Genomic DNA, 25715 nt, shown 5'->3' on the forward strand with positions numbered 1-25715 from the left:
TCTTTGAAGTGCCGATGAAGTTAAATTTCAAACGCGAAATTTTGCGATTTCGATAATATCCAAACTTTTAAGTACCATTTCAAATTTAGGTCACACAACATCCTATCTGGAAAAAAATTTGTTTATTTCATCATTAATACTAACTAATTAATATTATTACCCAATATTTAGACAATCGATATTAAAATAAATATTAAAACACATATAAATACATTTTTAAAATATCAATAAAGTGGAAATATTAAAATTTAATAAAAAAAAATAATGACACACTGAAAATTCTTCAATTAAATTGAATGAATTTCATTTATTAAATAACAGCGATTATTTATACAAAAGATTTTGATGGAATAAAGAATTTTCGCTTTGATTTGAAAACTGGAACAATTGTTATTTTTTGACTATTGTAATTAAAAAAATTTATATATGTCAATAAAGTATTTTTTATTTAAAAAATTTATATTCCAAATTCATCCATTAAAAAAGAATCAGATTGCTCGGCTTTAAATTTATTGTTGTGTTCAATATCACCCATTTACTATTTTTAAATCTGACTACCGTTTTATTTTTAAAATTGGAACGGATATTGAATTCCCTGGACGATTATATATCCTATCATGAAAAAAGATAAATGACCAATATAACGATAAACATTTCACTTTTCAGTCATTAAAAAATAAGTTCATATATTTAATGAGGCACTCTTCTTTTTTTTTGTTAAAAAAATTCAAATTAATTAATAAATATACATAATTTAAAAAGTTAATAAAAAAAAAGTTTTATGAATTTTTCAAAGTTTAATTAAATAACAAAAAATAATGAAATATTCACTTTTTACACACTGGAATTTTTTTTTTGCCCAGATAATACAAAAATATAATAATAAATGCAATCTTTTCTCTAGTTTATGTATTTTTAGTTCATTGTCAGAGACTAGCTATCCAATATATGTCAGTTTTCATGGAGCTAAAACCTTCGAAAAAAAAAATGTTCAAATCCTTTTTGTGCTCTCATTCGTGAAATGAGAGAAAGAATTTTTTTTCATCACAGCACATATATATATTTTGTTTCAGTCAATCATTTTTCCGAAAAAAATGTGTAATAATAATTTACCACTGGTGAAATTGGAAAAACGGAATTTTACATTTTTATAAAAATATTATATTAAATAAATATAGGTACACGTTTAGTTTATCATTTTTTTTTACACTTATTGTGTAGCAAAATTAATTATGGAAAATTTTCTGATTTCGATGAATTGGTGATTATAATTTAAAAAATGTGTAAACACTCACTAGAAATTTTTATTTAATAGAAAAAAAAGAATAAACAAATATATTGGAAAAAAGAATCACTCGAAAAAATATTGATAATACGTAAAAAATTTTTTTTTTAATTAAGTGATAGTGGTTTTAATAATTTGAACACTTCCGTTATTCAAAATTTAGAAAAAAAAACCTTTTTTTATTATTTTTTATTATTATTCATTATTCATTATTATTTAACAATGGAGTTCTTTTTCAAATTTGAGCATTCGTGTAAACAACAGTATACTACCATTTATAAAAAAACGCTATTCACGAAAAACTCACTTTATTAAAGCAATTCATTTTTATTTCAAAAGAATTCACTAAAAATTATTTCAAATATTTTTTAAGTAAAAAATCGTATTTTAAATATTCCAGAACTAAATATTTATTTACTTATATAATAAAAATTTATAGAAAAGAATTTTATTAGTAATTATTTATTTATTAGATTCTTATTATTATTATTCGAAATTTTCATATTTAATTAATATTAATTAGTAATTAATTAATAATTCTCGAAAAAATATTCTAAAATGACTTTGCGGTATGTTAACGAAAAAAAGTGAACACGTTTAAACAGGAGGAATAACTGTTAGTAACTAATGAGAATAGATTAAATTTAGTGCTATGAATTTTCCGTTCAACTTGTTTTGACCTGCAATACAATTGTATTGTAAGCTCACCCCTAAGTCACCTTAAGGCGCCTGGGCATTGTTTGCATCTAAATGTAAACAGACCGCTTGAGAGGTGAAAATAATTTCACTTCAATAAAATTACAGTCAACTTGAGAATTATAATTTCAAATTCAAACAATATTTCACTTTAATTTTAATTAAAAAATTTTCAATTTAGAACAAATTTGAATATTAGAAAGAGAAAATTTAAAACAACATGCTATCCAAGCTATTTTTTATATTTTAATTGTTTGCAATTTTTAATTAAATGTGAAGATAAACAGCCACAGTTAAATTAAATTGATATATTTTATAATTCAAATAACAATTTAATTTAAAATTAATCTAACACCAAGATTTGTTGACTTTTGATATTCATTTATTTAAACAAAAGAATTTTATACACGGCAACTAATAAATGAATTGAATTTAACTTTGATGACAAAAGAGGATCTGATTCTGTATTAAATTAAATTCTGATAACTTTGAAAATATACTTTTATTTTGGAAAAAAAAAATATTTCATATTCCCGTTTCTTAATATTTTTGTAAAAAATTTTCAATTTTCATAAGGAAATAATTTACATCATTTCTTTTTCTTAATTACAATTGTTTTAATAAAATTTAAAGTTTTTTAAGAATTAAAGAAAAAAATGTTTATAAGTTCTACTTGTCCATTACAAATTTTAATAGAAAATGAAAATTTTTTAATTTTTAGAAAATAAAGGAAAAAATTTTACTCAAAAAAATGTTCTGTTACATTTATTGACGAATTTCTTTAATTGCAAAATTATTCTTCTTTAAAATTATTTTCAATTATTATATTCAATTATTATCTAAAATTTTAACTAAAATACATTTTTAAATCAATTTTTATTAGAAAATTCTACGAGAATTCAATTATTTAAATACATAAGTAAATTATTTATTGAATAATTGAATGTTTCTTAAAATTTAATTCTTATAAAGAATTTTATAACAAAATTTTTAAATAATTGAAATCTTTTGGCGAATTTTTATACAATTTTTAAGAATAGTTACATTTTTCAAGGAATTCGATTCAAATTCTATTAAAAATAATTGAAATTCTGCGATGAGTTTTATTATTTATGAAAATATTTGAATTATTGAAAAGAAACATTTAAAAAATTTGTAAATAATTAAATTCCTTAGAAATTTTAATTATTTATGAAAATAATTAAATGTTTGCGTTCAATTTTTATAAATTTTTTTTAATAATTGATTTCTTTTGGGTAGTTTTATTAAAATAGTAGAAATATTAAAAATTATTTAAATGAGGAAAATTATTGCAAATAATGGAATTTTGACGAGATTTTTTTTCAATTTTGAACATAATTGAATTTTGTGATAAGAATTTTATTACTTTTGAAAGTATCTAATAGAATTTCTGCAATTATTTGTAATTTCTTTAAAATTTAGTTTTTTTAGTATTTGTAACTAAAATTCTTCTATAAATCAATTATTTTTAATAATTAATTAAATAGGCACCTATATATTGACAAATTTAACTAATTTTAGCAGATTTTGAGTTATTAAAATTTTTCAAAAATCTAAGTTCTTTGAAATTTCTAATTAAATTCATTCAAAACTGAAATTTTATTAAATTTCCAATTAAAACCTTTTTGAAGTTGATCTATTTACGAAAAATTTTAACGCAACTCTTAAAATTGAATTAATTGTGAAATATTTGAGTGAAATGATTCATTTTATAATTTATAAGCCAGTATTTTATTGATAGTTGTTCAAAAATTAAGTTATAAAAACAAATTATTGTCAGAAATTTAAAAAATTGAAAGTTTTGTTTTGTATTATAATTTTTTGTGGTAATTTCATAATTTATGAGGCTAACAAAAAAAGAAACAAAAATTCAGAATTTTCTTATGAATTCTAAAAATTAAATTTGTTTAGTATTTTTAATAAAAATCCCTGATTTTTCCCTGAATTTCCAGTATCGGAATATATGATTATTATAGTTATTATATTATTAAAAATACCTATTCCAATTCATATTTTATTTCTATGAAAATAAATTTGATTTAAAAATTTTTACGTTGTATTATTTTTAAAATTGTTAATTTTATTTTAAAAAGTTAGTAAAAAGTTAGCTGCGAGCGTAAACGCGCGAATTGTTACTAGTAAATATTAAAAGTAACTTATTTTAATTATTAACTTATTTAGTTTTGTTTATATAATTTTAAATTAAACACTTTCATTCCAAAGTTAAAATTTTTCCAAAAAGTAAATGATAAAACTGTTATTCAAGAAGGAAAATTAGTTTACAAACTGTCAGTGATAAGCTCGCTGATAAGAGAAAGAGAAAATGGTTTAAATGATGTTTGTCGAGGGAGTTTAGAAAAAGACACTTAAAGAGTTCCTTAATCATTATTATTGACCTCAATTTAACTCAGTAAAGTACAGAATAGTTAAGTTTGACTGCATTATTATTGGAAAAGTTTATAGCAGTTATCGCTTTTCACAAAAGTACTCCCACGGGTTAAATTGGTAACAAGCCACCACTACTGTGACTGCAGTTCATCGACAACATCATATGAAGAGTACTTAAAGCAACCACCATAAGATTTTACCTTAAAGATCCCATTGGGAGTTATACTTAACCTAAACTCTCTCGTTTTGCAGAATTTTCAGCCAGCAAGCAAATGCTTAAAGTACTGACCGACATCTGTTAGTCACATAAAATTCTTTTCTGAATTCTGCCAACAGAAAAAAAAAATTTCCCCCTTAATCTGATTTTTCGAGATTATTTTCATGTTTTTCCCTTTCCTTTGCTCATACTCTATTTTTTATCCTCTTGCCACTAATTACAAGAGTGGAGAGGAATATCAGTAACACATTTCTAAATTACTTCTTTTTCCGCTTTAATTAGTTTATTTTATAATTAGTTTTTTCTGTTGGAAGCATTTGTTTCTGACAATGAGAAAATACTTTAAAAATATTAATAATATATTAAAATATTTTATATGAAATTCTTTTCTTTTTTTTAAACGATGTACAAAGTTACATATTTTATTATAAAATCGCTGATTTGCATAAAAAATTATTAAATTAAAAATAATTTCCGAATTGTGACAGGGAAATTCTATCAAAAAAATTCCATAAAGTAGAAAAGAGCAGCCAGGGGAAAATTTGACACTGCGGAAAAAATGAAGCAACTAAAATTTCTTTAAATAAAATTTAAATTCGATTTAAGTATAAAAATTGAATCAAATAAAATTTGAAATTCGATTTAAATGAAAATTGTTTCCAAAAACAATTCCAAACAAAAAAAAAATTTGAATTCTTTATATAGTAAAAATTACTTTCAATGTTTCGATAAAATTGAAAATTGATTTAAATAAAAATTCGAAATAAAAAAAAAATAATTAAAAAAATAAATAAAAAAAATAAATAAAAAAAATAAATAAAAAAAATAAATAAATGAAATCAATAAAATTGAACAAAACTAATCAAAATAATAAAATTTGGTAAAATTCCCACCAAGCATTAAATTGAGTGTATTTTTGTTAAAAGAGAAGAAAATATCAATGCCTCTCCTTTATTGTTTTATTGACATTATTCTCTGACCCCTTTGCCTATAAATATTGCTTTCGTTCACCAGCGGAGAGTGGATAAGAAGTAAAAGAATCAAAATAAGCTCTCGAAGGAAAATAAATTTCAATTTATCAGATTTCCTCTTGGTTTCGAGTTAAGAAGTGAAAAGTCATGCACGTCTAAAATTAATTGTATCACAGCTCTAATCCTAAGGCGTTGGGATAAAGGCTATTCGTATTCCACTGAGACCAGCGAGTGAAACTTAGTACCTGTGCCATAGATCTTTATTTAGCAAATGCTTTTGAGCAAGGAATCTTCATTAGTGATATAGAGATATACTATATATATATAAGAGTTTTGCTCTCACGAATCGTATATAGAAGTAAAACGACACGTTATCCTTGAATATGTTATGACACTCCAAGAACAATTTTCAGAACGCTCGTCTCTAATTTAACTATAAATTAAAACTTTCCCAACTTATCAAAAAGTTTATTATTCAATTAAAATTCAAACTTTATGTCATAGGCGAATTTTCGAATTATTAGAAATTATCATTTCATTATTTCGTTTCATTGTTTAATTTTAATAATTTTATTATTTAGTTTTATTATTTTTCATCATCTGATTATCTTATTTAATTTTCTCATTTCAGTTTATTATGAAACTAGCAAATGTTATGCGCGCAAAATCTTATATGCAATTTATTATTATATGCAAATTACAGAATTTTTTATTTTCAAATATGTAAATTGCAAAATTTTTTATTTTCAAATAGGAATTTTTGAAAAATCTCAGATTCAAACTTTAAAAAATTCAATTATTAACTAATTTTGCTAATTAATTATTCTTGTTTATTAATTTTTAAAATTTTAATAAAATTCTTCACAAGAATTCAATTATTTTCATAAATAATAACATTCTTCGTGAGAATTCAATTATTTTTAGAAATACTAACATTTTTTGCAAAAATTCAATTATTTTTAAACAAAATTTTAATAAAATTTCACGAACCAATACCTATAATTATTTTCTAAAATTTTAATAAATCCTTTAAAAGAATTCAATTATTTTTTTTAAATAGTATGAAATCTTTGCAGAAATTCAATTATTAAAAAAAAAAAAATCAGGAAACAATTCAATTTTAATTATAAATAGTAAAATTCTTTGGAAAAATGCAATGATTTTTAATACAATAGTTTTAATAACATTTAATAAAAGAATTTAATTTAAAAAAAAAATTTAATAATATTTTTCGAAAAAAATCAATTATTTTTTTTAATTTTAATAAATTCTTCAAAACAATTCAATTATATTTATAAATAGTAAAATTTTTGCAAAAATTCAATTATTTTCAAAAAAATTTCACGAAAGAATTCCATTTTTTTCTTAAATCGTTATAAAGTCTGAAAAAATTCAATTATTTTCAAAAAAAAAAATTCACGAAACAATTCAATTTTATTTATAAATTTAGTAAAATTATTAGAAAAAATTCAATTATTTTTAATACAATTTTAGTAACATTTCATAAAAGAATTAAATTTTAAAAATATTTTTCGAAAAAATTTAATTATTTTCGTAAGTTTTAATAAATCTTTCGAAACAATTCAATTATATATTTATAACCAATAAAGTTCTTTGCAAAAATTAAGTTATTTTTAAAAAAATTTCACGAAAGAATTAAATTTTTTTCTTAATTTGTTAAAAAAATTTTCAAAAGAATTCAATTATTTTCTAATATTTTAATAAAATTTAAGAATTAAATGTTTAATTTCAATTATTAACAAACAAGATCATTTTAAAAACTTGAAAGAAATTGTTCATAAAATTCAATTATTTTCAAAAATTCTAATTAAAATTATGAAAGAAACTCCATTAATTAAAAAAAAAAAAATTGAAAGAAATTCTTCAAAAGAATTTAATTAGAATTTTTAAAAATTGTAATAAAATTCTTCACGAGAAGAATTACATTAATTTACATCAATACATTAATTTCCCTATTTAATTTTCATATTTAAAATTATTATTTAATTATTTTATTTAGGTAATTTCCTTTTTTAACTTTATTATTTAATATTACGCAAAATCGTGAAACAAATTTATTATTTACTTCTGCTATTTAATTCTCTTATTTAATTTTCTTATTAAAATTTTTTATTTAAATTTCCTATATTATTATTTTTTTTTAATTTTCTTACTTAAGTCTTGTTATTTAATTTTACTCCATAATTTTTTTGTTCAATTTTTATATTTAATTCTCTTCTTTAATGTTCATATTACATTTTATTTTTTAACTTTTTTGGTTAATTTTATAATTTATTAGTATTTATCATTTAATATTTTAATTTAATCTTTTTTTTTCTTAAATTTTTTTATGTACAATTTATGTATTGGTCGGAAAATTATATTAATTCTTATTGGGTGTCGGATGTTTTATCGGAAAGGAAGAATTCATAAATTCCAAAACCCCTATAACCTTCCTTTAGGAATAACCTCGAATTACAACTCGTCACCCTTGCTATTTAATCCGGTTCTGGTTTAAGAGGCCATATGTCTACTGATATAAATTACATAGGTCTGTGGGTTCAGCGACTCGCGTGTACCAGGGTTGAAACCTGAATGGCTTCATTACATCGAGAGAATAGAAACGTGTCGATTTTTTATTTCACCCCTTTTTTCCTCTGATCCATTCAATTCGAGGATATTGATTCGATAATTGAAAATATTGAAAATCGACGTTGAAACAGAAGAAAAAAAAATAATAATAATTATTATAGAAATATTAAAAATTATGATATTAATTAAAAATAATATAATAATAATAATAATAATAATAATAATAATAATAATAATAATAATAATAATAATAATAATAATAATAATAATAATAATAATAATAATAATAATAATAATAATAATAATAATAATAATAATATTTCCCTGTAATGAAAATAATTTCCAATTCTGAAAATTTATAGTTTTCACTCGCTTCATTTTATCGTGCCATTAATTGTCCACTGCAGTGCTATTGGAAGAGATAAAATGCAAATATTTGTCTCGACTTCATTTTTATTCCCCCTCCCCACAAAAAAAAGAAATAATAATGGAATTAAAATCAATAAATAAAACGATAAATGCTTTAGGGAACAAAGTACTACTTGAGATAAAATGAAAATATTTTTACGTTTATAGAAGTTAAAAAACATTCGAAAGCTTTTTTCTAATTTTAATACTAATTTTAAAATTATTTTAGTTCAATTAATATAAAATAAATGTATTATTCAATTAAATTCAATTCAATCAATTTAGTTAATATAATTATTTTTATTTATTTATTTAATACTTTTTTGTGCATACAATTAATGAAAAATATAATATTTATTCTGCTCTAACGATCCGTCGGTTCCTATATTTAATTCTACGCGAACTTTTCTTTCAAAAAATATTTTTTTGTTTATAAAAATAAAAAATTTACACCCATAATAACAAAAATATAACATTTATTGAAAAAACTCGAAAGAAACTTATTGTTAATCGAGAAAATATAAATAATACGAAACAGTTGTCAAAATATCTACAATAAAATACTCAATTATAAAATACTTTTTTCATTAATATTTAATTACATAATTAAATTTGTAACATAAATTAAATAGAAATAACATTTTCCTTTTAAAAAAATATTATTCTTAAATTTTATTCATAAATTATTATAGTTTTTAAATTACTCTTATATTTTTGTTATTTATAGTTTATAGATTTAATTCTAAAAATATATTTAAAAAAAATCTTTTTGGTATGTTTGGGAAACAAATGAACACGTTTAAATAGGATGAATCACTGTCATCAACTATTGTATGCACTAGATTTACAAAATTTTAATTAATAAAATTTGTCACTAAAAAAAACTTTTAGTTTAAATTAATAAAATAAATTTGAATTTACAAAATGAAAAATTTAAATAAATAAAATAAATTTATATTGACAAAATGAAAAATTTAAATAAATGATATAAATTTGATTTGACAAAAAATCGGAAAAAGAGCAAATGAACCAGAAGGAATCACCGTCGTCAACTAATGAGTAAATAGATGAACTGTATATTAGAAAATCAATAATTAGTTAAATAAAAAATTAAAGACAAGAGGAAAGTTTTTTTCAATTATTCTCAATTAATTAAAAATGCAAGAATAGGTAAGATACCGTCGCAAATAAAATTTTTCTAATAAGAAAGAAAAAATGTTTATACCTTAAAGGGGATGAGTTGGACTAATTTTTTTTTTTTTTTTTTTTTTGACAATTAAGATAAAAGTAGTTAACTTTGGTGGAAACGCATATGAGAAAGCTCTCTTGTGAAACCAGAAGAGTACTTTTCTCGAATACAGTTAAGTTTGCCGCAGGTCAGAACAGAGCACACCCATAGCTGTCCTCTCACGAGTCGTAATGAGCCGGCTTAATGAAGTGGGAACAATTAGATGAGTATTTATGCTTAATAGCCTTGCTACAAAATGACTTCTTCGCCGCTCTTCTCTAATTTCTCTGTTTTCTTCTTTCTCCTTCTTTTCACTATTCTCCTCCTCCTCCTTATCATCATACGTAGTATATATATACATATAAGAAAAGGAAGTGCCTATTAATTTTTTTCCTCCCTCTTTTTTTTATCGAAAATCGATATCTAATTTTTTTTCTCTCTCACTCTCTCTATATATACTTTAATAGTGGAATTTTTCTAATTTGAAAATATCAAGTTGTAAAAGGGAAATGCGTTTTGAAATCTAAAAAGAAGAAAAAATAAAATTCAAGAAAACTCTTAAAAATAAAATTTCGTCTATAAAAATAAAAATAAAAATAAATAATAATAAAATTTTTTCGTCTATAAAACATATATATGTACACAATATAAGGAATAAAAGCTTTTTCGACCAAAAGTATCTTTTTCAAATACTTTCGATACCGACTCTTATGAGACATATGCTTTTTATCTTCTTCGTAATATTGATCCGGGGGAAGAAATATTTTTCTTAAATAAGAATTCGAGTTATTTTTTAAATTCGCAAGTTGATAAAGTTTTTTATTTTTTACTTTTGATCTATTGTACAATACGCAGTAAAATAGGTTGAATTCTTGATTTATTTTCATTTTCAATTGTTTTTTAATTTACTTCTCTTTTTGATTTATTTTGACTTTATTTATTTTATTTCATTTGATTTAATTTTATTTCTTTAATTTTATTTACTTTATTAAATTTATTGTATTTTATTTACTTCATTTATTTTATTGTATTTTATTTACTTTATTTATTTTAAATCTATTTATTTGCACTTTTTGATTTATTTTTAATTCTCGATTTATTTCTAATTTTTGTTTTATTTTTTAATTGTATTTTTGCTTTTCTCCTTGATTTTTTTAAGTCGACACAAATTTTTCATCAACTTATGTATCTAGATACGTTCCTCAATTTCGAAACATCTAAATTGCTGATCTATACAGGAAACTAAGTTTACCTACAAAATTCAGTTATAACTTTTACAGAAAGTCGAATAGAAATCTAAACTTTCACAGAAGGATGAGCTTGAACTTGTGTAGTCAAATTGAATTCGAATTTAACGAGTATTGGAATTTAATATCACGAATAATTACAAATTTTTCTTTTCTACTTAACTTTCTAAATCTAACGATAGTTAATTAAAAAAATTATTCTCGATATTCTTTTTTCTCGTATTCGAAAACGAATGGAAGGAAAATTATTTCGTGAATAATTAAAAAATTTTTCCTCTTGAGAAAGGGTAAAGAAAAAAGTATATTAAAAAGTAAATTATAAAGGAAACACAAAGGGAAACAAAAAAGTAAATGAACAAGTAAATGAATATTGTAAAGTAAATAAAAAAGGAAGTAGAAAATAAAAAAGTAAATAATAAATAGAAAAGGTAAATAAAAAATGAAAATAAAAATAAAAACGTAAATAAAGAATATAGAAGTAAAAAAAGAAATTAAAAGGAAAAAAAATAAATTTACAAAACTGAATTTAATTTACACAAATTAGTTAATATTCGGCTCGAGCTTTAATTAATAATAAAACAATTTAGTGTTTTACGATACAATGATAAGCGTTTGAATTTCAAATGCACAATTAAAATCTCACCACTGAGTGACAATCGAAACAATTCAATTTTGTAAAATTTTAATGCTTCATATTTTATTCCATATAGTATATTCATTTTCGGAATGTGATTTTGATGTACATATTTTCAATAAATACTAATAATAAAGCAATTCTATTGTATTAAATATTAACAGTATTTTGTATAATACTATTTTGCAAATTAACCGATGAAAATTGTATTAAAAAGAAAAAAATTTCTTTATAAATCATTATTATGGATTGAACATAAATGGCACTAGTGGAAATACTTTTTAAACATTTCAAGTTTCACTATCGAAAGCTCCAGGGAGAAAGGTTGCGACGATTTCCATATTTCCTCTAAATGCCTTTTGACCCACGTGGAATTGGAATGCACGCTCAAAGATCTTTAGAACGTGAGTGGCATTTCAAAAGCGTCGAATAAGTGTGAAATACTTTAGTCGCTTTAAAAGTGACAGTTTGAAAGCTGTCAGTGAATACGAATCTTTTTACAAGCATCATAAAAATTTAAAAAAAAAAAAGAGGGGAAAAAAATATAAAAGTAGAGAAAACGAATAAACTAGAAATGTAAAATTGAAAAAACGGGAGAAAAAAATTACATTTTTTCCTGTTACTCGCAAACGTTTTTTTCAAATGAATTAAATATTATTCTGGTTTTTTTTTTTTTTAATAAAATTGAAAATAATTTTCAATTTTTTTCGTATTGAAATTTTTGAATAAATGAAAAATAAGGGAAAATAATTTGATAAGTAGAAAATAACTTTAAACCTTAATAATTTTTAAAACAGAAAATAACTTTACAGAGAAATAGAAATGGATAATTTTACAAATAATTAAAAATTAAAAATAATTCTATGATTAAGTAAATAATTTTACGAATTTAAAAAAAGAAAAATAATTTAAAAAAAAAATAATTCTACATATTAAAAAAATGAAAAAAAGGAAAAAGAAAAAGAATAGAATAAAAGCGGAGGTAAATATTCAGTGAGAGATATAACACAGAAAATATTGTCTCATAATCTAATATTCCCCACGCAGTGACTCTTTATTGTTTTTAATATTATACTCGTTTCCTGAGAACCGGAACCTCTTATCCCATGTTTTTAGCTCGTTGCCGCCCTCGAATCCTTTCGCTCCCGCAGTCTAAAGTTGGAGTGCGCCTGCATCCTTCTACTTCAGCGCTTTAGAGATCACAGAATAGAGGAGAGAAAAATATGCACCCTACATGTAAGCGTGCTTCTCTCTTTCTAAAATTTCCAACGGCAAGGCCTTTGATGTCGAACAAAGAAAGCTTGAAATTGAGTGCAAAGGACGATGATTATGCGACTCGTGCAATGCAACTCACAAATATGTATAAAAATTTCTTTTTACCTACCGCCCAAACCTACTCTCGTTCTCCAACAGAAACGGAATAATAATTAATTTATGAATTTTTATAATTAAAAAAACGAAAATTACAACATTTTTTAACTTCTAATTTTTTTTCATTTTAAATTTAAAAAAATTTTATGTTTAGATATTATATTTTTAATTATTCACATTTCAATTAAATTAAATTAGTTTTTACTTTTGAATTTTACAATTATAAATTATAATTATAAATTTTCATATGATTATAGAAATTTTAATATTAACAAATATGTATAATTAATGTTTATATGAACTTTGAAAGTATTTATTTTTAATAAAAATCAATTAAATTTATTCAATAATTATTTTATTGATTAAATAATTATTATTATTTGATTGATTAGTAGTACGAGTCAATTAGATGTCAGACAAAAGGCAAAATAATTGAAAAGTGTAATTTTTTATCTCAGTTTATGTCAGTTAAAATATTTCGTTATAAATTTTTGTAATTTTAATAACTGTGTTGATATAAAAAAAATGAATTGCAATCAGTGTCAACAAGATAATATTTTTATGACAAATTAATTAAGTAAATTAATTTCAAGGTCAATACTCTACTATTATAGTAATAGAGGAGTAATTCAATACATTATGTCTGGCTGATATTGACTTCTACTACTTAAACTAACTCTTATTCGTTTTAAATATTCCGTCTGACTTTAAACTGACTATTACTACTTTTATCAAGATGTATACTTTAAAAAATTTTGTTTGACCTTAAAATGACTTTTACTATTAATAGCAAAATTTCAATAATTTTCCAGTCTTTCGAAGCCTACTTTTTACTACTGAAAAAACAAAAATTAAACTTTGATTATATTCGTTTACATCGACTAATTGATATTGACTTATTCTACTTCTATCAAAATTAACTCGTGAAATTACTTTGTCTGACTTTAAATTGACTTTTACTACTTGCAAAAAAATATAACGATTTCTTATCATTTTTACTTCTAATAAACAAACTTTACATCTCGGAAAAAATTTATCTGACCTATCAGGGACTATTACTACTAATATCTACTACCAATGAAGAAAACAACCATTAATTATCTAAATTTCTGTCTTTGAAGTTTGACAGAAAATAACTTTTGCTAATGATACGAAAAATGAAAAGAGTTTCTAGCGTCTGACTATAACTGTCTTTCACTACTAACTCTAAAACATTTTTTTTACAAATAAAAATTATACTAATTGAATGCAAATTAACTTTTTCTATATAAATTACAGTTAATAGAAAGTAAAAAATTTAGAACGTCTCACTGATATTGACTTCTACTACTTATACAAGAATTTATACATTTTAATTACTTTGCCTGACTTTAAATAGATTATTACTTCTAGAAACAAAAAATACACTAATCAAAACCCGATTTTCTCTAATTCCATGTAACATTATTAAATCTATTAAAACAGTCTTATACTACTGCAAGAAAATTTATAAAAATGTAAAAGTTTGATCAAAACTAGTTTTTACAAATAATGGAAATTACAATTAAACTGCAAATTACTATTTCCATAGCAAATAAAATTAATAGAAAAACAAAAATGTAAAATGTCTGACTGATATTGACTTACACTACTTGTAGAAAGAAAACTTTCATTTTGGAAACAGTATTTTTGCTTTTTGAAGTCTGGCTGAAAGTGACTTTTACTACTAATATTATTATTAAAAAGCAATTAAAAAGTCAGACTAAATTTGGTATTAGAAATTTGTAAACTGTCGGAAACTATGTCAGCGATATCAGGGAAAAGGCAGGAATTTTTATAAAGTACTGGAAAAAATTAAATTTAGAAGAAGTTACAAATATGATTGCAGAAATATTAAATTTATTTTCAAAAGTAGTAAAATTCTTCGCAGAAATTCAATTATGTTCAACATTTTTTAAAAATGCCACGTCAAAATTTAAATTATTTTTAAAAATTTTCCTCAATTCAATCATTTTCAATATCTACTATTTTATAATAAAATTCCTCAAAAGCAGAAAAAATTCAATTATTTGAAAATTTATTGATAAAATTCTTTATGAATTTAAAACACATTTATTTATTCAATAAATTATTTATTTTTGTATTTAAATAATTGAATTCTCGTAGAATTTTCCAATAAAAATTGATTTATAATAATGAATTTTAGTTAAAATTTTACATAATAATTGAATATTAAAAACATTATAGCATGAATTTTAAAAAATAATTGAATTTTGAATTATTTTGAAAATAATTACATTTTTCGAAGAATTTACTTAAAATTGTATTAAAAATAATTGAAATCCTGTGAAGAATTTTATTATTTAGGAGAAAAATTGAATTCTTGTAAAGAATTTTAATTAAATTTTTTTTAAATAATTGAAATCCTGTGACGAATTTTATTATTTATGAAAATGGTTAAATTCTTGCTACGAAATTTTTATTTATTTTTTTTTTTATATAATTAAAATCTTCTAAATAATTGTATTATTTATGAAAATAATTGACTTCCTGCAACGCATTTTATTACATTTTTTTAAAAATTTAATTGGATTCATTTAAGAAATTTTTGTTAAAATTGTAGATTTTGAAAATATTTGAATTTCATCGAAGAATTACATCATTTGTGAAATTTAATTGTATTCTCGTAAAAATTTTTGAAAATAATTACATTTTTCCAGGAATTTATTTAAAATTTTATTAAAAATAATTGTAATCCTATGAAAAATTTTATTATTCCTGAAAATAATTGAATTTTTAGAACGAATTTTATTACATTTTTTTAAATAATTGAATTCTTGTGAAAAATATTATTAGTTGTGAAAATAGTTGAATTCTTTGGAAGGATTTTATTAAAATTTTTGTAAATAATTTAATTTGTTTTTAAAAAATTTTATGGAAATTTAAATTATTATGAAACATGAAGATATCAATTATTTCGAGTCGAAGACTCGGAATTGAATTTCATAAAGATTTGAATTTGAAATTTTTTGAAAATCTTAATTCTATGGAATAATAATAATGATTAAATATTTATTTTAAAAAAAATTTATTGGTGTTTTGGAATAATTTGACAATTAAAAAGAGTTCGTAATTAAAAGTAATAGAACAGTTTTTTGAGTAGCTAATCATTTTTAGAGTGATTCAGAATATTCTTTAGGATCAGGGAAAAATTTATAAATTTTGTCTGGAAATCAGGGAAAAATTAGGGAAATTCTGTAAGTTTTTTATTTTAATAATATTTTAACATTTTTATTATAATTAGAGTCTAATTGCAATTTTTTTCTAATATTTTTCTAATTGCAATGGTTGCAATTTTTTTTAAATTGCGTATTTCATTCAAGTTTTGCAAATAAATTGCAACAAAGCTTTTTATTAGATTTTATTCATAAAAGAAATGTTAAAATAATATAAAATTATAAAACTTGCAAAATTTTCAAAAAATGTCTACGTAAATTCCATGGAATTTCCAGGGGATACTTCCATGGAATTTTTCGACGTGGAATAGTGATAAAAATAAAGATAGTAATATAGTATTAACAATAATACAGTAAAAATAATAAAATAACATTTATTATAGTAATGAAAATGAAGGTAATGATAATAATAATAATAATAATAATAATAATAATAATAATAATAATAATAATAATAATAATAATAATAATAATAATAATAATAATAATAATAATAATAATAATAATAATAATAATAATAATAATAATAATAATAATAATAATAATAATAATAATAATAATAATAATAATAATAATAATAATAATAATAATAATAATAATAATAATAATAATAATAATAATAATAATAATAATAATAATAATAATAATAATAATAATAATAATAATAATAATAATAATAATAATAATAATAATAATAATAATAATAATAATAATAATAATAATAATAATAATAATAATAATAATAATAATAATAATAATAATAATAATAATAATAATAATAATAATAATAATAATAATAATAATAATAATAATAATAATAATAATAATAATAATAATAATAATAATAATAATAATAATAATAATAATAATAATAATAATAATAATAATAATAATAATAATAATAATAATAATAATAATAATAATAATATAATAATAATAATAATAATAATAATAATAATAATAATAATAATAATAATAATAATAATAATAAGGTTCGGTAGACCTTGCCGTGGTGGCGGGGCTTTTCACTAAAGGACAACCAACAGGGTGGTACCCTGATTCTAAAACCAAAAAAAAAAAATGATTATGAATCATAATATAAATGAATTACCCCAAGGAGGAACCCCGAAAGGGGACAATACTCCCGACGGTGTCTCTTCGAACACCGCCGCAGGCCCCACGGATTTTGGGGGGGGCCAAAACAATAATCAGTCGATAATATATGAGACAAATGTCTCAGACCAGTTCGTGGCTATTCCGGGAATCTTCAAAAGCTTGCGCCAGGGATTCAAGCGCCAAAAGAACGTCAGTCGGGAAATCCAGGATGGCGTGACGGTTTTGGAAGGTGCGTTTGAGATAATCTGTAGGAATTTACGTTTTATCCCCAAGCCTTTCATAGACCAGGAGCCGCAACACCCAACTGTGGTAGCTCCACAGCAGACGGAGAGCACTACTGCACCTCTGAACGGCGCAAAGACATGTCCTAATAAGGCAAAAGGCGTTAATAAACGCCCCAGGGAAGGTACAAGCCCAGATGCGAGTCCGCGACGGGCGACTCAAGGCGGGAAGAGAATTAAGCGAAAGGAGGCTCCACAGCTTGGTTCTGAGTCGCTGGTTAGAGCAAGAGAGGCGCCCTCAAACAGTCCTGGCAAGTCGTATGCTGAGACCGTCTTGAGGGACGGAGCGGACAATGGAGACGGTTTCAAGGTTGTTAAAAACAAGGAGAAACGGACTCCAAAAGAGAAACCCTCAGGTGAGAAAAAGGAGCTTCCGAAGCCCCCTTTAAAGCTAAGGAGCACGGAAGCTGTTAAAATTACGGCAAGCGACCCAAAGTTTTATGAGGGTATCTTGCCGCTAATAAAAGCAAAGGTAAACCCAGAAGATACGGGTACCGTGATCCGGAAAATCAGGAGAACTTTTAAACAGGAGGTTCTCGTGATAGTGAAAAAGGGCGGAGAGACCTTAAAATTTGCAGATGCACTGTCTTCGGCCCTGCATGGTAAAGCTGAGGTCACACCTCTAGTGAATAAAAGGTCTCTAGAGATTAAGGATTTGGACGAAGCCACCTCAGAGGATGAGGTAAATGCAGCACTAAGAGAAAAGCTGGGTAAACCTGACCTGAAGATGGAGTGTCGACTTTTGCCGCGCTACAGAGGAACTAAGGTTGCTCTAGTACGTCTGACAGAGGCAGAAAGTAATACTCTGCTAAAGCTTGGTAAAATAAAAATCGGATGGATAAATGCTCCAATTCGCGAGCATGTTGAAGTAGCTAGGTGCCAAAAGTGCCTAGCATACGGACACTCAACCCGAACCTGCAAAGGCCCCGACAGAAGTAAAAACTGTCGGAGATGCGGCGGAGAGGGACACCTCGCGAAGAGCTGTAAAGTTAAGCCGAAGTGCCTTACGTGCTTGGACCTGGGGAAGCCAGAGACGGATCACGATTCCGGAAAGAGAGCCTGCCCGGTTTACAGAGAAGAACTGCAAAAGATTAAAAGGGCAAATCCTTAAAATTTTTGCAGGTCAACCTGCATACAAGTAAGGATGCACAGTTGCTCCTAATGCAAACAGCAAGGGAAAATGAGGTCGATATCCTGTTCTGCAGTGAGCAGTATCAAGGAAGCGACCTCGCCCCTTGGTACCAGGATAAGGCGAAGAGAGCCGCCATAAAGCTGTGCAACCCAGAATTGCGGGTTGACAAGTTTCTGGAGACGAGCAGTGGGTTCGTGTGGATAGAGGTAGCTAATATACGTATGTATAGCTGCTACTTCTCACCCAACGACCCACTGACAAACTTCGAAGCCAATATCGAAGACCTAGAAGCGAGCCTCGCAGAATCCAGGCTGGATGTCATCATCACTGGCGATTTTAACGCAAAGTCGCCAGAGTGGGGTGAGACGAGACTCGACAAGAGAGGAATTCGTATTGGAGAAATGATCTCCAGAAACGACTTATTGGCTGTAAACCGAGGCAATACATGGACTTTTAGAAGAGGTGCGATCGGATCAATTATAGATCTAACGATCGCATCGACTAAACTATTTAGCCGCATAACCGACTGGCGGGTCTCTGAGGAATATACCGCAAGTGACCACCAGTACATTGAGTTCTCAGTCTCGATGGGAGACACACGAGGAGGAAAAAGACAGGATGTTCCTAGTCGCAAAACCTCCTCGTGGAATATGAAGAGACTCGACAAGGAAAAGTTCGGCCGGTCCCTAAGAGAAGCCCTTTTAATTGAGGACTTGGGCTGGGTGAAGAGGCCGAGCAGTCTGGATGGGGAGGTGCGAGCGGTGAGGAACATGATAGTCACCGCTTGCAATGCGTCAATGCCACGCAAAGGCGCCACTCCCGTAAGAAAATCCTTGCACTGGTGGTCAGAGGAGCTAGCCTCCTTGAGAAAGGAATGCCTCAAAGCAAGAAGGACATATACCCGATCTGAGGGAGATCCCTTGCTGAAAGAGGCTTTCAAGGAGGCGAAAAAGAACCTCAAGAAAGAGATCCGGAAGTCGCGACGCCATAGCTGGAAGGACCTAATCGAGGAAGTCGATAAGGACCCATGGGGTCTGGCTTTTAAAATCGTAACTAAGAAATTAGTGACGAGGCAAAAGACCCCCGGCCTGGACAATCCCGATTGGGTCAGAAAGATAATAAGTTCTTTGTTTCCTCCTGCGGAGCCATACCTTAGAAGGGACTGGAGTTTTTGCAAAGTCGAAGAGGAAGAACTCTTCACACTTAGTGAACTGCAAAAAGCAGGCAAAAGATTGAAAACAGGCAAGGCGCCTGGAATCGATGGGATAAGTAACGAGATCCTAAAGTTGGTAATCGACACTTCACCCCAGATTCTGCTTCGATGCTTCAATCTTTGCCTTGAGAGAGGAGAGTTCTTCCGCGACTGGAAGCGACAGAGGTTAGTCCTCCTAAGGAAAGGTGAGAAACCTCTAGATAAGGTTTCATCGTACAGGCCTATATGCCTGCTAGATACGATGGGTAAACTTCTAGAGGATATGGTTCTGCAGAGAATGCAAAGCCACTTGACCGAAGAGAATCGTCTATCCGATCACCAATTTGGTTTCCGTAAAGGCAAGTCCACGGTTGATGCCATCCAGGCAGTTGTGGACATAGCCAAAGCAGGAAAAAACAAATTGGGACCTGGGAAAAAGAAGAGCTTCTGCGCGTTGGTAGCAATTGACATACGCAACGCGTTTAATTCCGCAAGATGGAAAGATCTCATCGAGTCGATGGAAAAGAAAAACATGCCGCCCTACTTGTTGCAGATAATGGATAATTATCTTAGCGACAGGTGGGTTATATATGAGGGAGACACCTGCACTCTCAGGGAAGAGATGCAGCGTGGGGCTCCTCAAGGCTCGAGGGTGGGTCCATTTGTATGGAATGTATCTTACGATGATTTTCTGCGAATGGATCTGCCCGAAGGTGCGATGATCATCGGCTTTGCGGACGACGCGTTGTTCGTGTGCACTGCCGAGAGTGAGGAGGCTCTTGGGACATTGGTGAACGAATGTCTGCGACTAGCAAAAAGCTGGCTGGATACCAGAGGTCTTGAAATGGCCCTGGAAAAGACCGAGGCACTGCTAGTCACAGACAGACGTGGTTATGAGCTCCCACGAATTGTGATAGACGGATTCGAGGTCAAGTGGAGTAAACAAATTAAATACCTTGGTGTAGAGTTGGATGGAAGGTTAAACTTCCACCACCACATGGCTACGGCGTCGAATAAGGCGATCGAGTGTGCGGCTAATCTTTCACGGTTAATGCCAAATGTTGGCGGACCCCGTGAACAAAAAAGAAGACTGGTGGCGAGTGTCGCCCACGCTAAAATGCTCTATGCAGCACCAGCGTGGGCCCCATCCCTGAGGAGTAAAAGATGTGTTACCATCTGTGAAAAGATACTGTCGGCGCAGAGATCGATAACAACGCGTATCATCTCTGCATATAAGACGGTATCTACGAGTGCTGTGCAGGTCCTTGCAAGTGTCCCGCCAGCAGATCTCTTGGCGAGGGAAAGGGAAGAAATGTTTCTCTTTTCTAAAGAAAGCAGTTCCTGGGATGAGGAATTAAGACCAAGCAAGGGCCTGATCCGCAAAGAAGCGAGGCACAGGCTCATAGAAAGATGGCAGGAAAGATGGGATGGTGAGGGAAAAGGTCGATGGACCTATCGCCTTATCCCGGCACTCGCCACCTGGATAAATAGGAAACACGGTCAGGTTTCCTATTATTTGACTCAGGCGCTCACAGGTCACGGGTGTTTTAACTCGTACCTGTGTCGCTTTAAATTACGCGAGAACGAGGTGTGTGCATATTGCCAGTTCCCTGAGGACAACGCGGAGCACACCCTCTTCTCATGCAAAAAATGGGACTTGGAGAGGCGGGCCATGTTCGAAGGTGTAAACAGTCAAGTTACACCGGAGAATATGGTATCGCTGATGACCCAGTCGGAAGAGAATTGGCGGCAAGTCGAGAACTTCATAATCTCGGTTATGTCGAGGAAGGATCTCGACGGCCGCCAAAAAGCGTAATTTAAACAGCTTTTAATTTGTTTGTTTGTTTTTTATTAATTTATTTTGTGATTTATTTGTCCCTATACATTTTTTTTAATTTGTTTTGTTTTTTTTATTCATCTTTGTACAATTTTATGTTTTCAATATTTTATACGCGTTTATTTTTATTTTTTTTTATATATCCGTTTATAATTTTATCTTTTGACTTTTTAAACTTCTTAAAATTTTTGTTTTTTATTGTTGTTGTGCTGTTAATTCCGCTTTTATATTGAAATAGTTTTAAATTTTTTAACTATTGACGCAGGAGAACCGCAGACACAGAACAAAGTCGCAGCAGCGATAGAGTTGGAGCGCCTCCCTCGAAGGCTAAAGTCTTACGACAGTTCCGAGGGAGGGTAAAGGGCTCCAAAAGAAGGGTTACGGGTTTTAGTGGGTCGGGCTGGTAGTAGGTCGCCAGTTTATTAAATTTATTATAACATTTATTTATTTATCCTTTTTTTTAAATTCCCTTTTTTTTATTTTACCAACCCCACATAACCTTGGAGTGCGGAATCCAAGGTATCTGTAAACAGATTTCCCAAAATTCCCTAAGCAAAAAAAAAAAAAAAAAAAATAATAATAATAATAATATAATAATAATAATAATAATAATAATAATAATAATAATAATAATAATAATAATATAATAATAATAATAATAATATAATAATAATAATAATAATAATAATAATAATAATAATAATAATAATAATAATAATAATAATAATAATAATATAATAATAATAATAATAATAATAATAATAATAATAATAATAATAATAATATATAATATAATAATAATAATAATAATAATAATAATATAATAATAATAATAATAATAATAATAATAATAATAATAATAATAATAATTTTCACTATTAGCATTGACCCACTAAAAATAATAAAATAACATTTATTATAGTAATAAAAATAAAGGTAATGATAATGAGGGTAAACTCTGTGAAGAGATACCAGGATGCACTCCCTTTGCGGAAACTTCCTGCTATCTTGGAGAGACACATCGACCTCCACGTCCGAACACACATGTTCACGTGCCCTTGGATATCATAGACGTCGCATCAATGCTCCGGCAATGCTATAACGTCTATGTAACTAACGGAGGCGGTTCAGGGCCCATCTTGGCCAGATGGTAGTACCCTGTTAAGGCCCGATTGTCCCTCGACACGGGACAAAGAATTAAAAAAAAACACAAATGAAATGGACAAAATTTTAAACGAAATACTCCAAGTGGGTACCTCGAAAGAGGGTAATCCCACCACCGATTCTGATCGGGTGCAAGCCCCGATAGTCGGTGCAGATGGCTCCAAGGATTTTGGAGGGAGCCAAATAGATAGCCAGCTGACATGCTACGAATCAAATGTCGCAAATCAGTTTCTGGCTATTCCCGGGATTTTTAAGAGCGTGTACCAGGCATTCAAGCGCCAAAAGAACGTCAGTCGTGACATCCAGGATGGCGTGGCGGTTTTGGAGAGTTCGTTCTTAACAATTTGTAAAAATTTACGTTTTATCCCCGAGCCGTTCAAAGACCAGGCGCCGCAACATCCAACTGTGGGAGCTCGAGATCAGACGGAGAGCACGACTACAGCTCTGGACGGCGTAACTGCACGCCCTAATAAGGCAAAGGGCGTTAATAAGCGCCCCAGGGAAGGTGCAAGCCCAGATGCGAGTCCGCAACGGGCGACTCAAAGCGGGAAAAGAATTAAGCGAAAGGATGCTCCACAGCTTGGTTCTGAGTCGCTAGATGGAACGAAAGAGGCGCCCTTAAATAGTCCTGGCAGTTCGTATGCTGAGACCGTTTTAAAGGACGGAGCGGACAATGGGGACGGCTTCAAAGTTGTTAAAAGCAAAAAGAAACGGACTCCAAAAGAGAAACCCTCAGGTGAGAAAAAAGAGCTTCCGAAGCCCCCTTTGAAGCTGAGGAGCACGGAAGCTGTTAAAATTACGGCAAGCGACCCAAAGCTTTATGAGGGTATCTTGCCGCTGCTAAAAGCAAAGGTAAACCCAGAAGATACGGGTACCGTGATCCGGAAAATCAGGAGAACCTTTAAACAGGAGGTTCTCGTGATAGTAAAAAAGGGCGGAGAGACCTTAAAATTTGCAGATGCACTGTCTTCGGCCCTGCATGGTAAAGCTGAGGTCACACCTCTAGTGAATAAAAGGTCTCTAGAGATTAAGGATTTGGACGAAGCCACCTCAGAGGATGAGGTAACTGCAGCACTAAGAGAAAAGCTGGGTAAACCCGACCTGAAGATGGAGTGTCGACTTTTGCCGCGATACAGAGGAACTAAGGTTGCTCTGGTACGTCTGACAGAGGCAGAAAGTAACACTCTGCTAAAGCTTGGTAAAATAAAAATCGGCTGGATAAATGCTCCAATTCGCGAGCATGTTGAAGTAGCTAGGTGCCAAAAGTGCCTAGCATACGGACACTCAACCCGAACCTGCAAAGGCCCCGACAGAAGCAAAAACTGTCGGAGATGCGGCGGAGAGGGACACCTCGCGAAGAGCTGTAAAGTTAAGCCGAAGTGCCTTACATGCTTGGACCTGGGAAAGCCAGAGACGGATCACGATTCCGGAAAGAGAGCCTGCCCGGTTTACAGAGAAGAACTGCAAAAGATTAAAAGGGCAAATCCTTAAAATTTTTGCAGGTCAACTTGCATACAAGTAAGGATGCACAGTTGCTCCTAATGCAAACAGCAAGGGAAAATGAGGTCGATATCCTGTTCTGCAGTGAGCAGTATCAAGGAAGCGATCTCGCCCCTTGGTATCAGGATAAGGCGAAGAGAGCCGCCATAAAGCTGTGCAACCCAGAATTGCGGGTTGACAAGTTTCTGGAGACGAGCAGTGGGTTCGTGTGGATAGAGGTGGCTAATATACGTATGTATAGCTGCTACTTCTCACCCAACGACCCACTGACAAACTTCGAAGCCAATATCGAAGACCTAGAATCGAGCCTCACAGAATCCAGGCTGGATGTCATCATCACTGGTGATTTTAACGCAAAGTCGCCAGAGTGGGGTGAGACGAGACTCGACAAGAGAGGAATTCGTATTGGAGAAATGATCTCCAGAAACGACTTATTGGCAGTAAACCGAGGCAATACATGGACTTTTAGACGAGGTGCGATCGGATCAATTATAGATCTAACAATCGCATCGTCTAAACTATTTAGCCGCATAAGCGACTGGCGGGTCTCTGAGGAATATACAGCAAGTGACCACCAGTACATTGAGTTCTCAGTCTCTATGGGAGACACACGAGGAGGAAAAAGACAGGATGCTCCTAGTCGCAAAACCTCCTCGTGGAATATGAAGAGACTCGACAAGGAAAAGTTCGGCCGGTCCCTAAGAGAAGCCCTTTTAATTGAGGACTTGGGCTGGGTGAAGAGGCCGAGCAGTCTGGATGGGGAGGTGCGAGCGGTGAGGAACATGATAGTCACCGCTTGCAATGCGTCAATGCCACGCAAAGGCGCCTTTCCAAGGAAAAAATCCTTGCACTGGTGGTCAGAGGAGCTAGCCTCCTTGAGAAAGGAATGCCTCAAAGCAAGAAGGACATATACCCGATCTAAGGGAGATCCCTTGCTGAAAGAGGCTTTCAAGGAGGCGAAAAAGGACCTCAAGAAAGAGATCCGCAAGTCGCGACGCCGTAGCTGGAAGGACCTAATCGAGGAAGTCGATAAGGACCCATGGGGTCTGGCTTTTAAAATCGTAACTAAGAAATTAGTGACGAGGCAAAAGACCCCCGGCCTGGACAATCCCGATTGGGTCAGAAAGATAATAAGTTCTTTGTTTCCTCCTGCGGAGCCATACCTTAGAAGGGTATGGAGTTTTTGCAAAGTCGAAGAGGAAGAACTCTTCACACTTAGT

At 28.8% G+C, this 25715-nt stretch overlaps 1 protein-coding gene across 1 annotated transcript in view; it reads left to right on the forward strand.

Moving 5' to 3' along the window:
* The window catches only part of LOC122512910, a 43147-nt gene that overhangs the window by 1045 nt on the left and 16387 nt on the right, over positions 1-25715 (forward strand). The window lies entirely within an intron of this gene.

This window comes from Leptopilina heterotoma, unplaced genomic scaffold, assembly GCF_015476425.1.
Source record: "Leptopilina heterotoma isolate Lh14 unplaced genomic scaffold, ASM1547642v1 Lhet_13, whole genome shotgun sequence".
Taxonomy (NCBI): domain Eukaryota; kingdom Metazoa; phylum Arthropoda; class Insecta; order Hymenoptera; family Figitidae; genus Leptopilina; species Leptopilina heterotoma.